Below are 20,066 nucleotides of genomic sequence, written 5' to 3' on the forward strand. Positions count from 1 at the left end.
TTTCCTTTCATCGTAAAGTTAGTGAGACTTTGTTACAGAGGTGGAATTTTGCAGTGTTAGGAAACGTAGGGTTTTTTATCTGTCTTCTGAGTGAGCCTTTCATAAGCTTATGTATTACACAGAGGCTGAATATATTTGGGTGCAAAGGCTGGTACAATTCTAAACAGTTTAAAATTAAACCACTTTGATTTATATAAAAGGCAGCCATTGTCTCTATTACTGACTTTATATAACAGTTTACTCAGATTGAAGAAAAGAAATGTCTGTTGGAGACAGACGAGGAAGTGCATAAAGATGATCATCACAGGGTTTGTTAAGAACTACATAAAAATACCATCAACTTCTTCATACCATCAGACGTGAGATCAATATGCAGGCCTGCAGTTATGCTTTAATTTTACTCCATTATCATCAATAGTAAATCCTTTCATATTTTAAAAAAGTATTAAAAAGCTGGAAAAAAGTTAAGCAAAGTCAGAAGGAGCTGGTTTTCTAAAATTTCTTGTTTACAGAGGGGTGGAAGAGTCCCTGCCTCTTATGAAAACAGTTTTTAAACTTCTGATCAATACTGATCTATGAAATACAAATTGATGGCTGCATGGCCTTGCTTCCAGCAGCCTCATTATTACATGGAAGTGACTAAAAGTACACGATTTTAACTTCTGTGGAAGCAATGGGTGTAATTGCCAGAAGGAAGTGGTATATGGGAGGGCGTATGTTGTATGCTATTAGTCCACAGTATGAAATTATTTGAAAATAAGAATCATACCCAAATGATAGGTCCATGTATGTAATTAAAAATCAGTTCTTTGCACCATCTGTGCTAGTCTACTCTGTATCAGCTTGGTGACTAGGTGGGTGAATGTATCAGGATAAAATACTTAAATCTAAAGCATAGTAGTTGCTGTATTTGAAATCATGAAGATAAACCCATGAAGCAATCAAATAAATCTTTCTTTGCCTTTGGCTTCTAGTAATAATTTAAAACATTGCTAACAAATAGATGCTGCATAACATGTTTTTAATATATTTACATCAAAACCTGTACATATCACTGTGTTGAATAAATGTCATTTATTTACACATGCAATTTCACATTTAAATGGGGACAGGAAATTTGAAAGTTTTTGGGGTTTGCTGCTGTTATTAATGCTTCAAGGTGTTGTTGTACATTTATGCACAGCTGCCATGGTGTTAGAACTAGAATGTTCTAAAAATGAAAAGTAAAAAAAGTGTGGCCTTTTTCCTTTTTACAGAGAAGCTGGTCTTTGTAGCAGATACAGACAACATTTGATACTCATTGTTTTTGCAAAGCATCTTAACTGAGAGGCAGATGTTAATAATGCAAACTTCAGAGTGCATATGTCTGCTTAGTACCTTCAGGCTGGATTTAGAAAGAACAGTGTTACAGAGAGGAAAGTCGAGTTTTTTAATCAACTCAGCATAAGCTATCCAGAACATCAGGGTCAACACTGCTACTATGTATCAGGGTAAGTCAAGAATCAGGCCCATCTGCTAACAGAAGTGAAAGTTACAGCTTTAGCAGCCAAATGATGCGCATATAAATGGCTTACATGTATTGTAGAGCATTAAGCATAAAATTTCTGGTTTATACAGTTGTTTGAAAGCAACAGGGGATTCCAGAGCTCAGTGGTTGAATTAAAACTTTAATTTCCTCACTTGCTGTTACTTAGACTTAAACTGTTCTGAAGTAGTAATAATAATAAAAAAAAAAAAAAATCAAAAGAAAATGTTATTTGTCAGGGCCCGTGCTATGTAGGGCTTTCTTCACAGACTTGAAATAGTTTCAATCTATTAAAATCCCCAGGAGAGAAGATTGTAGCTCTCCCTTTCTTTTTAAGCCAGATTTTCAAAGAAGGATGTAAAATTGCATTTGAAGGTTGGGTTGGTTTTTTCCCCCCCTTTCATGCACAGTCCAAGAACTGTGATTTTATGGGCCTATTTAAAATTTGGTCTGTATAAATCAGTCCTTTGCTTTGTATTTTGGGAGCTTCTTAATCTTGGGAACTCTGTAATCTCCTCAGGCCATTTAAGGTCGATCAAATGCTGCAGGTTTCATTCTTCCTTTAATGTGGTTTATTTATTAGATTTTGACTTTCAGTCAAAGAAATAGATATTTTCTGGTAGCAGTCTAGCAGTTGTAGCATGGAACTCTGTGCAGGTTGATTTATTCTGGAAAGACAGGTAAATTAGCTCCTGTGAAGGAGTGCACTGCCTGGCCCTGGTGCTTCTGCTTCACAGTGCCGCATACTTGAGGTCAGTTTGGCTGCCTCTGACTACCTAAGGTCTGCAGCGTTCACATGCATTTTTCAGTTTGTGCTTTTTAATGTAAAATACATGGCTTAGGTACGATCGCTTGGGGAAAATGAATAATCTTTGGAAAAATTACTTAATCTAGTCCTGCTGCTTTGCATGCCTGTAATTTGTTATTCTGAAGGTAAATTAAGCATGCTTGTATAGAATCAGGTTCTACCCTATATGATAATACAAAGTAATTAATTCCCTGCAAAATGAAACCGTTTCAGCAACAGAAGTGCTGAAGTCAGAAGATGTGATAACCTCTTAAGTGGTTCAGCGAGACATCTCAAATAATGCTTTCCCATCTGCTCTTCAGCAGTAGGGTATTCACAGCTTCACCAAAGCTTGCTGATGAATATCTTGTGTGTTCTTGGCAAGGTTTTGGCAGTTGGGGAGCTGCAGGTGTGGCCTTTGCAGGAGGAGGTCAGGGGCTGCCCCATGCTGGACAGAGCTTTTCCAGCCAGCTCTGAAACAGACCCACTGCAGGACACAGCTGAGCCCATCCATCAAGTTGGTGGTGCCTCTGTGAAAACGTATTTAAGAAAGAACAAAAAAATACCAGAGAGGTAGAAGGGGAGGGAACAAAAGAGTGAGAAACAACAGAGGAAACACTGTGGCCGGAGGAGGAGGTGCTCTGTAGCAGAGCAGGCCCCTCCCTGTGAAGGGACTGCAGATAAACCCATGTCAGAGGAGGTGCACCCCTGAAGGGGCTGCAGCTCATGGATGAAGCCACGCCATAGCAGGTACGCCCCCAAAGGGGGTTCAGCCTGTGGAGGATTCATGCCAGAACATGGGAGTGAGAAACAAGGAGTGATAGAGAGAAACCCCGATGTCCTGATCACAGCTCTCCCTGCCCATTGTGATATGGAAGGGACCGAGTATAACATGTGGCCATAACAGGGCAGGAGGACAGGTTCTGGGGTGAAGTTGAGCATGGAAATGATGTCAAGCCTGGGAAATGGAGAAGTAAGGTGTTTTCCCTAAGTGTAGAAATGTTTGTTTCTTTTCTTTTTGTTTCCCAATACCTGAATCAGTAATTAAATACTTATTTTCCTAGGCAATAAATTAATACTCGCCAGTTGAGTCTGTTTCATCAGTGACAGTACTTGGTAAGCAATCTCCCTGACTTTATCTTGAAGGAGCTGTTGTCTTCCTCTTTCTCTCATTTTTCCACTCCTGTCCCCCTGAGGGGGGAGCGGGTGAGCAAATGACTGGGTGGGAGTTTGGCTGCTAGCAAGAACCAAGCCACCATGATAACCATGTATACTCGCCCTTAGAGATCTGATCGAGGATCTACAGTTTGTTCTTAGAACATGTGGCATGGTAAGTGATAGGTGATAAATCCATGCTCGCTCCCAACTCTCTCAGTTCATCTGTTCTCAAGATAGTCATGTGGCCTAAGGACTTGTCTGATATTATACTGTTCAGATGAGCGATCATCATCAGAGGAATCATTTCTTCATTGCCAGTCCTCACGTTTCATTCGTCTTTCCCCTCCTTAAGAAACTGCCAAGTCGATTACAGACCAGCTAAGGTAACATCTCTGTTACTCCTTCCAGACGAGCACTGTGAGAAGCCTCATACTGCCAGTACTGATGTGTGCTTGGTGTCATAGTAGGTGCCTTGATAATGCTGGATGAAGCTATGAAGTAAAAAGTTGAGGGAATTTGAATGTTTGCTTCTCATCTCAGATGGATTTGAGGCTAATGAAATGCTCTTTTGGAAGATGCTATGGATTAAAGGTCTCTGAATACTTTAGCCATTGATTTATTGCACCAAAGGGGAAACCTTTTATCATCACCTACTCAATTCTAGTCATCCAGACATATAATTAAAATGCACCATCTGCTCCACATTTGAATGAAAGCATGTGCACACTTGCCATTCTGGAGTAGGTTTGCCTGGATTTGACTTACCGTACTTGGTTCAAAGGCTCAGAATTCAAAACATGTGTTGGTCATCATTCAAGGCAAAGACAGACGTGGCTGTAATCTAGGGTGACTGAAGTTTTCTTTCCATTCACCCTCACTTCACCTGTTCAGTGAATATGACAAGTTGTCAGAAATTTTTAAAACCATCATTGAGGGGATCATGGAATTCAGAATTATCAGAGTAGTTCTTAAAATAGATTCAATGCAAAGAGCAACAGTGCTTCCGTCACTCGCTGTGTTTTAGATATTTTTTATTTGATTGATAAACCCCAAGAACGTATTTAATTTTAAACTAAGTGGAATTTTTCCTGATTGAGACTATGAAGAACACAGTGTTTATACCCACAGCATACTGGCAGTAGAGTACACCAATCACTTATAAGTGATTTGGCAATAAACTTATTTTTTCTTCACCAAGTCTCTACTAGCAAAATTCATAAGCTCGTGATGTCTGCCTCTGCAGTGGAAAACGCTTATTGACTTTATTGACAATTTAATATACTTTGTCAAGTTTTGTTGGTTAGTTCCTATTGATCCTGAGACATGTGGGATTACTTTTGCTTCCTAAGTGAGTGAATGTGCAAACACTTACATTCTGGTTTTGGGAAGATTAGTGCATACGGTTTTGTAATTCATTTCTGAAACACATCATAGTGATGAAAATTTAGATAGAAATTATAATATTTAACATAATATGTGAAAGGTCATTAAGTGAATTTATTTTTAAAATTCTGGTTAAATTAAGTGAGAGCTTTTGGGGAAAGCATGAGCTGGAGTTTGGTAACCTCCGGTTCTTCTCTCTTTGCTAGAACTCGTTATGAATCTGTGATGTCCAAGTATAGTATATAATTTTCTAACCATTTTTTTTTTCAAATCAAAATGTTTTTGTTTGGTGTTGATGTATTTCAGGGAGGGATGGAGAAAAAAAATGCCCATTTCTGTGATTACAATTTAAATGTTATATTCCTGATGTGACCCTTTCCAAGATTTCACTAGGCACTGTAACAGGTTAAAACTGAGTGGATAACTTGTATCACTCAGGAGTAAAAAGCACATCTCATTCCCTGTGTTAGGAGTTTTCAGTGGTCCACAAGGAGGTTAGAAGAACAAGTTCCACTGAAAGTTCGAAGAAATGGATGAAAAATGTCCTGTGCTATTTTTAGTTTACTCCTCTTTCAGCAAATGTCTTACCAGCTGTAGAACATATGAAGAACTTTGGCCTATATCTTCTTCATTTTATGGGCTATATTGAACATCAGCTGTCATTGCTACTGCTGTAATTTTCTTGTGTCAGTGTACTGAATTTAGCCAAGGAATGCTAGTATCAGCAGTGATAGTAGTAACAGGGTTGTAAGAGATGAGTGAAGCTAAAGTGGTTATTTGCAGAAATTAAACAGATGTATGCCTTGTTCCTCTGTTAAAGCTGTGCCTTCCCAATCAATAACACGCTTTTTCATGAAACAAAATATACATTTTCCCAGGTGCTTAATCATATAATGAGTATAGAACTTTTTTGAATGAAGCAAATACCAAGCAGGTTTAAAGAAAAACAGTGCTGGTTAATGTGTTTTGGTTATGAGCTATGTACAACTGAATATACAATTATTTTAAAATTTCAGCTACCTTTAACTGCATATCTTATACATTTTGAAATTCGGGTTGATGAATGTAGAATCAAAAGCAGACATAAAAGAGTTCCTTTAAATTCTCCTAATTTGGAGACAAGCTAATTGTGTAGGTTTTGGGTTTTTTCCCTGCTCAGGAAATGGCAAATATTTATTTATACAGCTACGTCCACATTTTTTACCATCATCATTCACAATGATCCCAACAGTGATAAGTGGTCAATGACCCTACTGTAGAGTGAACTACAGCAGTCTTACAGAGTTGCCCATTATTCATCACAGTGGTAGAACAACTGCGACAGCACAGTGACATTTTGCTAAAAGCTCACTTTTTTTCCCAGTAGGTTATTATACAGGTGGAATAAAATGTTTTCTTAAAGACCAACCACATCTTTTCTCTGCCTGAAAGGTCACTTTTGTTTGTTCTTTCTTATTTTAGTGAAAGTTAAAAAATGAAGAGGAAACTCACATAGCAGAAGAAACATCACAACTACTAAATGGTAGTAGTTATACATAAATGTCTCCATTTACGCTCTTGAACTTGCTCTTAACGAACTTAGAACTAGATTTAAAAGTAAGTTTGTTTGCTAGGTGGCATCAGCTGCTGATTAAGTGAGATGAAAGTTTCTTTTCCCATTTGTTTTCTGTCCTCTTTTGGTGTCACTTCTGAATGTTGCCAGTAGTGAAATTGTGTAGCAGCGGAGGGAGTAGCTTTTACATCTTTGAAATTGTAAAGTTTATTTGTAGTCTTTTGTCCTATTGGACTTGTATTAGTGAGTAACTTTCTGGACAGAGCACTGAGAAGTTAGTTGTAAGTCTCTCCAGGAAAATTCCTTTCCCACGTGTACACACCTTTAAGTGGAGCTTACGTTAAAAATACATTTTAATAAGATACTATGTAGTTCCCGTGCTGCAGTTTGGGTTCATTGTGTCTCCTCCTCTCACTGTGCACATCCTAGAAGCAGCTGTCTCTCTTCCCTGTTCCCTCCTATGCTGAACAGAAGGCAAATAACATTCAGAGTCAGGTTGGACAGGGCTCTCAGAAACCTGATCTAGTGGAAGATGTCCCTGCTCACTGCAGGGAGGGCTGGACCAGATGACCTTTAATGGTCCTTTCCAACCCAGACTTTTCTATGATTCTGTGATTTCTCTCAGCCCTCCTGGCTGCACCTTGCCACCAGGGTCCACTGCTGAATTGTCTTCAATTCTTTGTTGACCAGTGCTCCCAAGCAATCCTCTGCAAAGCTGCTTTCTAGCCAGTTGGCCGTGTAGTGTTGTGTGGGGTTATTCTGTCCCAGACAGAGCACTATGCATCTGCTTTTGTTGAACTTTGAGGTTTTTGTGAGTTAGTTTCTCCATCCTGTTACAATCACTCTGAATTGCCTTAGCCTCTGGAGTGCTGATGACCACCCCCTGCCCTTTGGTATCATCTGCCAGCTTCCTGAGAGTGTGCTCTGCCTCATTGTGCAGGCCATTAATAATGCTGTTCAATGGTGTTGGTGCCAGTATTGATCCCTGAGGGATGCCATTACTAGCAGGCTACCAGCTGGAGTTCATATAGCTGATCACAACCCTTTGAATCCAGCTGTCCAGACAATTTTCCACCCACCTTATCGTCTGCTTATCCAGTTGGTGCCTCACTGCTTTGGTTAAAGGAGACTTTGGAAGGCCCTGTCTGATGCTGGTGCTGGTGACTGTGCAGTACAGCTGTGGAGAAACAAGCTGTCAGAGTGAACTTTCTTCTGTAAACAGCAAAATTCTCTCGTTGGCAACAAGGGATGTGTATTTTAACAGAGGAGGTTAACTGGTGGTGGTGTAAAGGAGCAATGTGCAGAGTGTGTCACAGAGAAGGCATTTAAGCAGGGAGCACACGTGGTTAATTCTTAAAACTAAATTAAATCAGGTTTTGTTTTGAAGGAAAAAGATTCCTAATGCCATTTTACATGGCACAACAGAATAGATAAAAAGAAAGCAGTGTGTTGCTTGTGCCCGCTATGGCAAGGAACATTTGTGCACATTGTCATTTCTTGTAGGTGTACCCCCAGTTTTTCATTAGTTTGGCAGCTGTCCTAGTGAAAACAAGTCTGTTTTACTGAGTTTTTGAAAGGCAATCAAACACAGAACCATCTCAGTTAAATTCTGTTGGTTTATTTTTTTTGAGGTTTGGGGGTGACTTGCAAAACCTGAAATTTGTCTCCTTGGGGAGCTGGTAATTTGACAATTTAGATTCTAGGGAGATTCAGCATTCAATGTGACTGACCTAATGCAGCTTTTAGGACCAGAGATTCTAAACATACAATTGGTTATCCTTGAAACAAAACCATTTTTATCTCTTCTGTGGACAGGAGTTGCTTCTGTGTTATTTCGCATAATCCATTAAAAATTTCATGCCTGGAGAAAACGCATAGTACTGTGTTATTTCCCTGACATGGTTCTTTGGCATAGCTTTTCCACCGTTTTATGAAGTTGCCCACAGATATGTAATAGGTGTGTGAAAAGTTCTCAAAAGGCAAATCAGCGTAGATCTCTACCTCCTGTGTAGAGATATGTGGCGAATCATTAGTCAGGTAGCTTATTATACATGATGTTAAAAACAAAGAATTAACTGTTTTGCAGCTGGCTCTATTGATAGAATCTAAGCATAGCATGCCTTCAACAAGTAAATTAATTAAAATTCTCATCTGGAGTGTACTGCTCAATTGTTATGCTAATACTATGATAGTAATTATGATGGCCAAAATAGCTGACAACTGAACAAACTACCACCTGATTTTTATCTGATCTTTTATCTTTAATGTAGTTAACAGATTTTTAAGAATGATGCTTACTCTCCTAGATGAAAAATGTGTGATTCATACTAACAAGATGATTCTTGTTATCACTTTTGGTTTTGTAGAATAGTTTCACTTCAAGATGATTTTCCTTACCTTCGTTTTCATTCGTATCTCACCTATTATTGCCTGACAGGTTAACCTTTTCAGGTTGCATGCTGTGAAATGTTGCTACTAAGGACAGTTGATACCAAAACAGGTTCTTTCCTAGCTCTTATTAAAAATACTGAAAGATGAAAGATTTCTAATTAAGCTGCAGAACTGTGTATTATTAGAAACTTGTACTTAAAAAAAGAACATATACTTCTTCCCTTCCTGTACATGGGAAGACAGTGCCAGTTGAACTTCTGAAATAGTATGTGGAGTTCAGGATTGGTCACCACAAATAGTATCCAATTTTTAAAATGTCATTTTTGTTAGAAATCATTTTGCTTTAATAACACAAGCTTATATCCCAAACTGGGAAAATTAGCTAAGTCTTTGCACATCTGCATTTCTTTTATATTAACCATGGCATTGAGTTTCCTATCTTTTTAGCCCAGTTGCTTCAAATATCAGTTTTACATACTTTCTGGCTTGATATTTATCTTTTTACAAGGTATATCTTTGGAATATAAAATGATGTTATTGTGAACTTTTTTGTGTGTGGTTGGTTTTTTTTTTTTTTTTTTTTTTTTTTTTAATCTGCCTTCATTTGCTTAGCTGATTTATGTGAAAGGATAGGGAGGTTTTAAGATGTATAATAAGATAAAAGGAAATGTCCAGAGACCAGTTATAGGCAAAAATATTTTTAATGTTTCTCAACAATATTGTTATTACTCTCAATAATCAATGCTGTCCTGAGGTGAGGAAAACCTCCTCTTGTTTGTAGTCAAAAGACAGAGCTTATCGAGTTTTGTTTTCCCTTAAGAGGTTATATAGAAAGCTTGCAACCAAGCTTACTAAGCTTGGAGGACCTAAATCTAAGACACAGACAACAACCCAGTATCCTTTCTTCTATGATACCCTCCTAGAGAAAGGTAAACACACCTACTCCTTTTTTTTTTTTTTTCAAATGGTTAAAAACTGACCATACATGCAAGGAAGTTCTAGGAGGAAGCAACCGGTACCAAAACCAAAATCAAATCAAACCAGAAAAGTCTCTAAAGGAAATTTTTTAGTACATTTAAATCTTACCTGTTAGTTTCTGTGAAATTACACGGATCCTCTAAAGGAACTGACTATTACAGTGTTTTAAAATATGTCATTATTTTTAAGTATATTTTTATTTCAGGTATTACTGTAATACACTCTATAGTTTTAATTTTGTCCATCCGAAATCCTTAAGTTAGTAAAAGCACGTTTTTTGTGTGTGTTAGTGGAGGTCAATCTCTCCAGTTAATAGCCAATAACTAACACAAATTAGGAAATTCTTTTGATATGAGAAAAGAGCCTTTATATTTCTTGGTCTGTTTTCATCTTGTTTATGGTAAATCTTCAAAGAGTAAAACTTCTCTCCCAGTGTTCAGCAAAAAGAGATAACTTTTTTTCTTGACTTAGATCAATGAGCTTTAATAACAGTATGAAGACAGTTTTGTCTCTCCCCGTTTTACTAGTAGATGTAAATCTATTAAGTCTGGCTGATTTATCAGCAGTAATTTTTAACTGTAATTATCCAAAACCACTACTTACTTAACTTGTCCATATTTTTTTGGCATATGACCAGTTGCATTTTATAAATAACAACTGTAGAGGCATGGCGTCACTTTTTCTTAATTGAAGCTGCATATATTTATGGTTATAATTTAGCTTGGATCTTTGCGACAGTTAGGAGCTTTGTAGCTACTTCCAAGTATGTAACATGACAGAGAAGATAAAATGTCATTTGAATAGATAGCAGCCCTGTAGATTATAGCCTGGCAAGAAACCAAATAGTGCACACAAGCATTCTTCCTCAGCTCATCTTTGATACTGTTTCTTTGGGGTCCCTGAAGTCAGGCTTCCTTCTCGTCACTGGGTCCCAGGCTGCCTGCAGTCCTGCAGTCCTCTTTTTCACAGGACGTGTAAGTTGAGCTTATGCTGCACAATACTAGAAACTGAAAGTCTCAAACTTACTTTACCCAGCTTTCAGGGGTTATTTTCTAATGCTGTAATTTATTGGAGGATGGACTGTCTTACAGAGCAAGTGCCTACACAGAAAATCCCACTGACACTGAGGAAAGAAAATAATGTACACATGTGGCAGTGAAGCTTTTTTCTTCCTTGCCAACTTCAAGGAAAAGAAGGGTGACAAATAAGGTGATGAAGAAGCAAAGTGTGCAACTCGTCCTTTAGTCCCAGAGTTGCTGGAGTCTGTGATAAATGTAAAACAGTGGGAAGCAAGGTGTAAATGCTTTCTCTTTGGTGAATTTCCCCTCCTCCCTGCATTGCTGCTGAGGTATGTTTCTTGAGGGTGGAAGGCAAATTCTAGCAAAAGCATGGCAGGGAGCACATTTTTACATCTTCAGTATTTCATGAACCTCAACAGCATGCTACGTGTCACTGGGTTTTGTCTGTCTTTCGTGATCTTTTGCTTTTCCTTTTCTGGTATTTTTTCTTTTTCCAGTGCTGTTCTGCAGACCTTCCCTCCATACTCTGTCAATGCCCTGTGTAGCTAATGAGTCTTTACAAACATCTGATTTCTTTTTGCATTGCTTTGCTCATCTACCTTGTCTGTCTCTTCTCCTTTTAGTATTTTTTGTTCTATGCCATTCATAACCCCATTCTTTTCCCTTTGAAGGTTCATTTCTTTTTTGTGTCCTTCTTAGTATCGTCAAATATTTCTTTGAAGCTGATGCTGCTTGCTTTCATCCAGTGCTGAATTCAGTCCTCGTTTTTCTGCTTTTATTCTCAATTGGTGGAACCCATTCTCATGGATTTTTACAAACCTAAACATTTCAGCGATATATCTGAGCTGGCAGATAAAAGGAAAACCCCAGTATTTGTTGTCTATTATTAATTCTTCTAAACTGTGGACTGATTGTTCTCTGGGATATAGAGAGCTAAAAAAAGATTAGATAGAAATGTTTTATGCATCTGAGGGACATTTTTGTCTTAAAAATACAAGCAATTATGAGATATACAGGAGTTAAAGTGTAGCATATATGGAATAAATTTACAAGAAAATCTTATTAAATTTGAGTTTATCATTTTGCATATTCCTTTCCTTTCATTGTCAAACTGACAGATATTGAAATCTGAACAGGAAAAATGAACAGGAAAAAGGTTGTTTAAATATTTACAACAATAAGTTGAGGCCACCCAATGGTGATACCAGCTGGCAGGTTACAATTCTGCAATTATGTTACAGAATTTATTTCCATAAGATCGAAGTTCAAAATGGGAAAAAGCAATTTAACTGAAGAAAACTGATTAAATGCAGTGGTGTGGAAGCAGTCTCAGTTTGTGGCTCAGAAGAGCTCCAAACTCTGAATGATTGCTGAAGTCAAAAGAATACTCAGGGAAGGGTCAACACTGCACTTGGCCTTTCTTCATGCGTAACCAGTTTCTTCTGTGGGCTGAAGTGATACAACATTTTTACAAAAAAAAACCCCATGATTTAAGGCATACACAATTGTCAGCACAGAGATATACTTTTTGTTTGAAAGCTTAAATTCTTATGGCCTCTTGAAAATAAACGTGAAGAGTGACCAGAACTCTGTCTCAGTGCAATCATCTGGCTGCAGGCTGTGCTTTCTTCCTGAGTCACTCCGAGGCACTTGCCTTCAGATGAGAGCTCTGGGAAGGAGCTTGGCTTGGCTCACAGAGCAGGAGACGCAGGCTTGACTCTTGCCAGACCACCAAGTCACTAGCAAACGTTTTCAGATACTGAACTCAGTAACTCTCGATTCAAGTCAAAAAAAGCTAAATGTGTTTAAACACTTTTTCAGGATTTGAAGGCTTCTTAGCTAAATTCTAGGTATTTAACCACTCTTTGTTGGCAAGCCATAGCTCTACTGCAGCTTACAGCCATTTCATCAAGCTTTTCAAAATACTTGGAAAACTTTTCAAAATTATAAACAGTAGAGATCTTACAGTGAAAAAGCTCTGATCTTCCAGTGGGTCTGGCAGAATTTTATGGCTCTTCTGCAATAGCTAGTTCAAAGTAGATGGGTCTCCTGAATTGATTCCCATGGTATTCTGATCTGCTGCATGATACCTTCCAGTGGAGGTAAAATATTCTTTATGCTGCATTTTTCTTAATAGTTCATGTCACTTAAGGTATGACAGCTTTTCTTAATGAACAAAGGTTCATTTTAGAAAAAAAGCAAATAAAATGCTATGCTTAATACTGTCTTTCAGATTGGTGTTTATGATATTTGGGGCTTAAAAGGCTAAACTTCCTTTTTTTTTTTTTTTTTTTTTTTTCCTAATAAGAAAGGAAGCTCCATTGAACCAAACAGTATTTAAAAGGAGTGTTCTAGAAAACAGAGTGTTCAAGGATGCTGATATCCAGCGAAGCTGAGGGACTATGGCTGTTCTGTAAGACTTAATCAGTTAAGACAGTTGTGCTTCCTTTGCATTCAAGGGGACTTGAAAAAGAAAAGGTCAGGTTCAGTATCAGAAGGCAGTGCTGGATGAAGTGCTATGCAAAAGGAGCAGCTTTTATCTTTCTGGACATTTCATTACTTCATTAAGCCATAGGGCTCGCTGATATTTTGCTCCCTGGCTTCTCTGTAATGAACGCTGTGTCTTTGCCATATAATTTTCTTTGGCTTTCTTTCTTTGCTAATTATGAACTTTTAAAATACGTAATCTCTGTATAAACTTCATCACAACTTCAGCTTATTGCACAATGTTGTTTCTGATAAGATTTAAATTTCTAGTGGCTTGAGTGAATTTGGTAACATAATTTGGTACTTTTTGACATAAAGACCAAAGTATTTTAAAACTGCTATAGCAAATTTTAAAATTAAAATTTATTTTTATTTTTTTCATAAAATACATAACCTTTATTATACCCATTTCATATTCTAAAACTCAATTTGAGTATTAAAACTCTTTTAGATGTATGTAAGAATTAAAAGCTAGATCAACAGAGGGTACTTAGCTGCTCTGTTGTTGAGTTTTCTGACTAATTAACTATCTACTGATCTAAGGGAGTTCGTAGTCTTCAAGACAGTACCTAGGGAGAGGTGACAGCAAGGACGGAAGCCAGAGCACTAAGCTAGGAGCTGAAAAATTGGTAAGTACATATTGTAAAATCTGTCACTTTCTAGCACATAGATAACTTTCTTAATCTTTGGCACTGTGTTCTGCAACTTCTCACTGGAACTGAGTGTCTCTTCCACAAATCAGAAAAAAGTCAATTTTCTCTCCCAAAACTGCACTAAAAAAGAGAAGTGGACTTTATACTTAGTAATTTTGTGCTTATCTGGAATACTGCACATTTGGCTGTAGAGGACATTGAAGTATTTGGAGCCAAGACAGAACTCTAGATTTTGCCTACTTCTTGAGATTCCTGTGGCATGATTAGAAAATTAATTGTATGTCTCTCACACTCTTTTACTGACTTGATGGTTACTTAGTTCATTATAAAATAGAATAATTTTTACAGGAGTGAGGGAGTGACTTGAGCAATATCTTCTGTGCTATGGATGAGTAATCTCATATTTAACATGTTGTATACAAAGAATACTGATATGATTTCTTTTCTTCCAGCTATATGTTAGGTACCCCCTAATCTATTTAGAGGTCCTTTGAGAACATACTTTAGATAACACCAGCAGATTTCAAACCCACATGTAAGAATGTGCAAGGTGTAGGAATAAGGTCAGTCACTGAACTGACATTTAGCAAGACTGAAGCAATTGGGGCATGACCAAAAGCAAAAATTCAGATACCTGATAACTTTTATTTTTTTAGTGTGAACACCCAGAGATCACGAGCAGTTTCTGTTCACAGAAATGCATTCTCAGCTGCTTTCTAAGCCTAAAATTTGGATTTACGATTAAGATGACTTATGAGTATATTCTACCCAAGTTACCTTGTGTATGTAATTCAAAGGATGTAATAAAATATCCTCCTGATATTTTAAGAGTTCTAACTTGCTATCTTCATCGATGTAACTAGTTATATAATATCCTTATTACTGATTATACTGTCACATAAGTGACAGATTATACTTTGAAGTGCAATAACAGGTAAATCCTATGTGAACTATCCTGTGCAAGTAGATCCATTTCAATATTTTAAAGCAGTTACTACAAAGAAATGATAGGCATGTGTGTGTGTCACAGTTCAAAAGTAATGCAATTCAGTGCAGTAACCTGTCTTTGAGCATAAGAGTTTTCAAAAGGAAAAATGAAGCAGTTAATTTTGATTAATTCCGTTAGCTGAGGTAAATCAGCAAAAGTTCACTTCTTGTGAACTAGGCATTTATTACACTAGGACAATGATTTTTAAGGCTAACCACAGTTTTCTTTGAAAAAGAATGCAGTGTAGGTTGTATTAACACGTTTTTCTGTTTCTGATGTGAAGTGATAGACAGCTCAAAGTCTTTAAACAAGGAAAAAAATACCTGCATGTGTGAAGGAAATGACAAACGAGAAAGTATTTGAGAGACCAGTATTTTTGTGTGTACCAATAAACTTCAGTGGCAACATGAGTGTCTTCTAAAGAGCAGCGCTTTAGGCCTTTGCTTAGGCAGTAAGTAGGATTTAATGCCATGAAAAATATTCCCAGTGCTGAGGCAAACACTTGTTACAAAACTGACTACTGTGTGAGCATCACAGGGATTCTGTTCTGCTTTTCTCTGAAGCACTGGCACGGGCAAGATAGCAGAATATGCACCAATGATCTGATAGGGTATAGAAAGTCTCGTCTTCCTTTGAAAGTTTTCTGCATGCATGGCTGTCGGAATGAAGAGATTTTAAAGAGCCATAGGTGCTAGGGTTTTTATCTCTTACCCTTATTTCAACTCTCTAATGCAGAGGTAAATTATTTTCCTCCAACAAGACAGATTCCATATGTAAAGTTGAGCATGTTAAATGGCGTTCTCTCAGATGTAAATCACTGTCAGAGGAAACGAAGATAGAGAGAGTCAGAAAATCAGTTTTTGTGTAGAATTTAAAGCCAACATAAGTATGTCTGTGTGCCTGATACTAAGCAAGCTGTCGCCATCTGATCGGAATAACTGGCTTCCATAGACAGCTAGAGGAGAAGGAAATAGAAGCAAGTGAAAACTGGAACAGCTACGGAAAAAACAGGGGAAGTCTTGGACTATACTGGGCAGAAAGAACATCCAAATGCTTCCTGTATGGAGTAGTAGAGCTTGTTACCGCATAGTCTGTAATCAGAGGAGGGCGGGCTGGTGTTTCTTGACGTTGCTAGTGTGCCCCTGGAAGGAACGGCTTACAGTTTGCACAGATGCTTATAAGAAACAGTCTAAAAAGAGTAACTCAGTCATGAAATCTACGTATTTCCTTACCCTACCTCTATTTGCAGGTTGCTGTAATTTTTACAGCTGTATGGTGATAACAGTGTAAGAAGGGTTTTGTGCAAGTTATTACAAATAATAGCCTGAAGCAAAAACCACAACCATTAACTCCAGTAATTTGCTGCCCTTAATTCTAAGTAGTCTGGGTTACTTTAACTCAGGTACATCTTTTATAAAGAGTGTAAAGATCCCAATATTCAGAGATTCTGAGAATATGCAAGGTACAGAGTTTGAATCAAGCAATGCATACTTGAAGGTTTAATGTTGTTGCATTGTTTGGGATAAAGCTGGGAGAACATGAACAGGCCTGGTAATTCAGGTAACTTATGAATTTAAGAATGAAAGGTCATAACTTCTAAACTATCCTTATACCACATTAACACAAAACAAACCAAAAAAACCCCAAACCCCAACCACCTCACCCCCAAACCCCTCAAAAATTCAAAGTTCAGTAGCCTTGGCTGGTAAGCGTGCCAGTTCAAAAGGCCAATACTGAAACATCTGTGCTGCAGCTGGAATATACACTATGCTATTGTACTAGTGCTGGAGTGTTCTGTTTTGTCAGTCTGTGAACTCATATTCTATACAGTATCATTTGTCAGAAGTCCATTTCACTTTTACAGTCCCTCTGTTTTCCCAGTTCTGAATTATGGTTTTCTCCCTGCCTTTTATATGGGGAATTCTTGGTGATAAAAATAATATATGGTACATAACGTCTTGTTTCTGATCAGATTTTTCCCCCCCTAGTTTTTAAATAATTACCTTTTGTTTCCATCCTGTGGAGAAATGTTTTTACAGTTTCAGTGGGGTATTTTTACTATTGATAATCCTACTCGGGCACTAAATCAGGAAGAAAAAAAAAAACAACCAGCAACAGTTTTAGGGAAAATGTTCTGTGTTCTTACTTTCACTGAAATTAATTAAAATATGGTTGCTTTTTGCTCAGTTTCTTAATTTAATTTTGTAAGGTTTAGAAGTCTGTTAACGTGAAATAGGTCATTAAGACTGCGTGCTTTCCTGTGTTTAAGTGCTGGGTGAGTATTACAGGTTTAGTTTAGAGTTTGGCTTTTAAATAACTCTTGTTCCTTATAAAGTCTCTCTTTTCTGTTTATGGTTATGCTATAACATAAATAGGAAGGTGATTATACTGGAAAATATATCATCTGAACCAAATTTGTGTTCTAGAGCTCAATGGTAAATGTTCTTTATTTTTCTGAAGGCATGAAGGACACTGGGAGCTCCTCACAGGCTCTTCCCTTGGGATAGCAGTCGTTTCTGTCTGAATTCATGAAATGCTTAGCACAGTACAGCTGGAGCCCTGAAGTGCAGGGACATTCCATTTAAACAATAATTTATATAACTTGAACCTGTTCAAACCTAACATATCATGGAGCTTAGCATTAGAAGCAAATTTATCCCTAATTCTAAGTATACTGGCACTCTTAGAAAGTTTCACTGTTCAAGAGCTGCAGTCTGAGGTGTGTGAGGGTTTGTGTGGAGGATAAGCAGAGACTTGGCCTTCATCCTGTGGGCAGTCCTACAGTATTATGCAGGAGTATTAAGAGGTAGATGGATGTGGAATTTAATAAGGATTTGGAAGATTAGTAGATTTGTTGCCGGGGGGGGGGGAAAGTCTTCTAAAGTCACAGCCATTATTAGATAAGGTACTGGAATAGCCTCTGAAAAAGGGTGTTGCTGTTGCATATAATTTTCCTGGAACTCAACTGATGCACACAAGATTTACTATGACTAATAGGATTGCAACAAAACAGAATACAGCCATTTTTCTTGTAATTTAGTGAGGCATCTTTTGATCCATGATCATCCCTGAGCTGAGGGCTCACTGTGCAAGGCTGAAAATAAATGATATGCTCTAAAAAGATTTTGGTCTTTGTGACTTATGGAAGGTGGGTAGAACATAATTTCTTTGCTCATTGGGATGACATATTTTAGTTTTATCTCACTCCTGTGTTTCTAGGCAGTGTTAAAATGATTTTATTTTCTTCAAGTTTGATAGCAGCAGAGACTCAACTGGTTAGTATGGATGTATGTAAGGCTTGTAGAAAAAAATGTAAAATAAAAAATAGTTGTCTGAAAATCTTTTAGACAACCCAATAAGCAATCTTAACAGAAAAGGAAGAAACTGAGCTTCTGTCTTAATTTCAGAGATTCCTCCAGAATAACAGTAAGGCATGCTGTTGGACAGGGTACCATGGAAGCTTCTTGGCCTGTTCCTCACACCTTCTGAGGATAAAAAGAGAAGCTTGTTTCAGACTACTGCATTACACCTAAGGTAAGGTCTTGTTAAGGGGAACAGGAAAACACGGTATATACAAAGACAAGAATTTATTGCTAATCTAATGAAAGTCTTAACAATGTACTCCAATTACACTGTTAGTAGTCCTCCCAGGTCAGGTCTAGCTATTAAAGCAGAAACTTGCAGGTCAAGTATATTTAGAACTTTTTCAGCTGTGTTCACTGGTGACCTGCATCTGTATCAAGGGTTGTGCTCTGTAGCAATCACAGCTCTTCCTGTTCTGCCTGTTTTCCCGTACTGGATATGTCCCCAACACACCTCATTCGGATCCTTACCACTGACTTAATCAAGTTACCTGCCTCCTGCTGCATGCCTTGGCTTTCTTGTCAGATGAAATCACTGAAACAGAATACTTAGGCAAAGGATGGTCTTATTTAGTTTACTTCATTAAAATGTTGGTTTTGTTTTTTTTTTTTAAATCCACTTTACACTTTTATCTTAAACTGAATACTAGTGCTGGAATATATCTAAGGTAGTAAATCTAGATGGAAATACTGTACTGAACATAATGTAAATAAGTTTAGAAAAACAGTTACTGCCACACTTCTACAGAAAAAAAAAAAAATGTAACCTGTGAAACAATATGCCTGATTATGATAATCAGTACCTTTTGTTGGTAATATTTAGGGGTTTTTTTTCATTTTTTTCCCCCCTTTCTTTTTTCCCTCCCCAAAATGGTGAAAGACTGCTAGGCTGTGTAATGTGGTTATGCAATTACTGCAACTTTAAGTTGCCATGCTGGAACAGGCACAAATGACCAGTTCAACGTTTAACTCTCCATTTATGCATGTGAATATTACAACCCACTTTTATGGTGATGTTAGTTTGGCAGAAATGCACATCTATTTCAAAAAATCATTAGCGGAGTTGTTAAAGTTGTCAGAACACTTGCTTTTGCTGGGTCTGATGTTGAAAGCTTTCATGAAATCTAATGATGAGCTACCTTTTATGTGAGAGAATTTCTTACTTCAAAAAAGGAAAGGTTTAGCATTTCTGTCACACACAGGGACATTATCTTTGGCAGAATTTCATGATCTCTGAATTAGTCCTTTAACACAGCAGCATTCATTCTGATAAATTCATTGTTTCTATATTCCTCAGGTAGATTATGAACCTTAGCAAAATACTAGTGGTTTTTGATTTTCCTGGAGCAGAATCGCAACTTACCCCTGTCAGAGAGTTTACAGCAGAACAGAACCATGACTCATGCTTTCATCACCCATACAGGGACAGGAAAATCTTTAAGAGCTCACATCCCATTTTCTAATGTGGACTAAACCAACCTTATTTCATCACAACAGCAGACGTTTTCCTCATCAAAGTCTCATAACTGACCAGACAAACCCTCTCTTTTCCATGCTTGGTAAGTACCAAGTTCAGCATCTGCTCTTTTCACCATTGGTTTAGCAAAACATTGCTTGTGGTTATCAGGTGGCTAAATCACGCTGCACTTACAGTTTACCCGTCACTGTTGCTACCCCACTGAAAAGAAGGAGCACTTCAGTGTCTGTCTGTTCCAGGATTGTTAGCAGCATCTATGAGCTTTGACTAATGATATATTGCAGTATTCTCAAATGCTTTTCTTTT

Source organism: Falco punctatus, assembly GCF_963210335.1.
Source record: "Falco punctatus genome assembly, chromosome: 1".
Lineage (NCBI taxonomy): Eukaryota > Metazoa > Chordata > Aves > Falconiformes > Falconidae > Falco > Falco punctatus.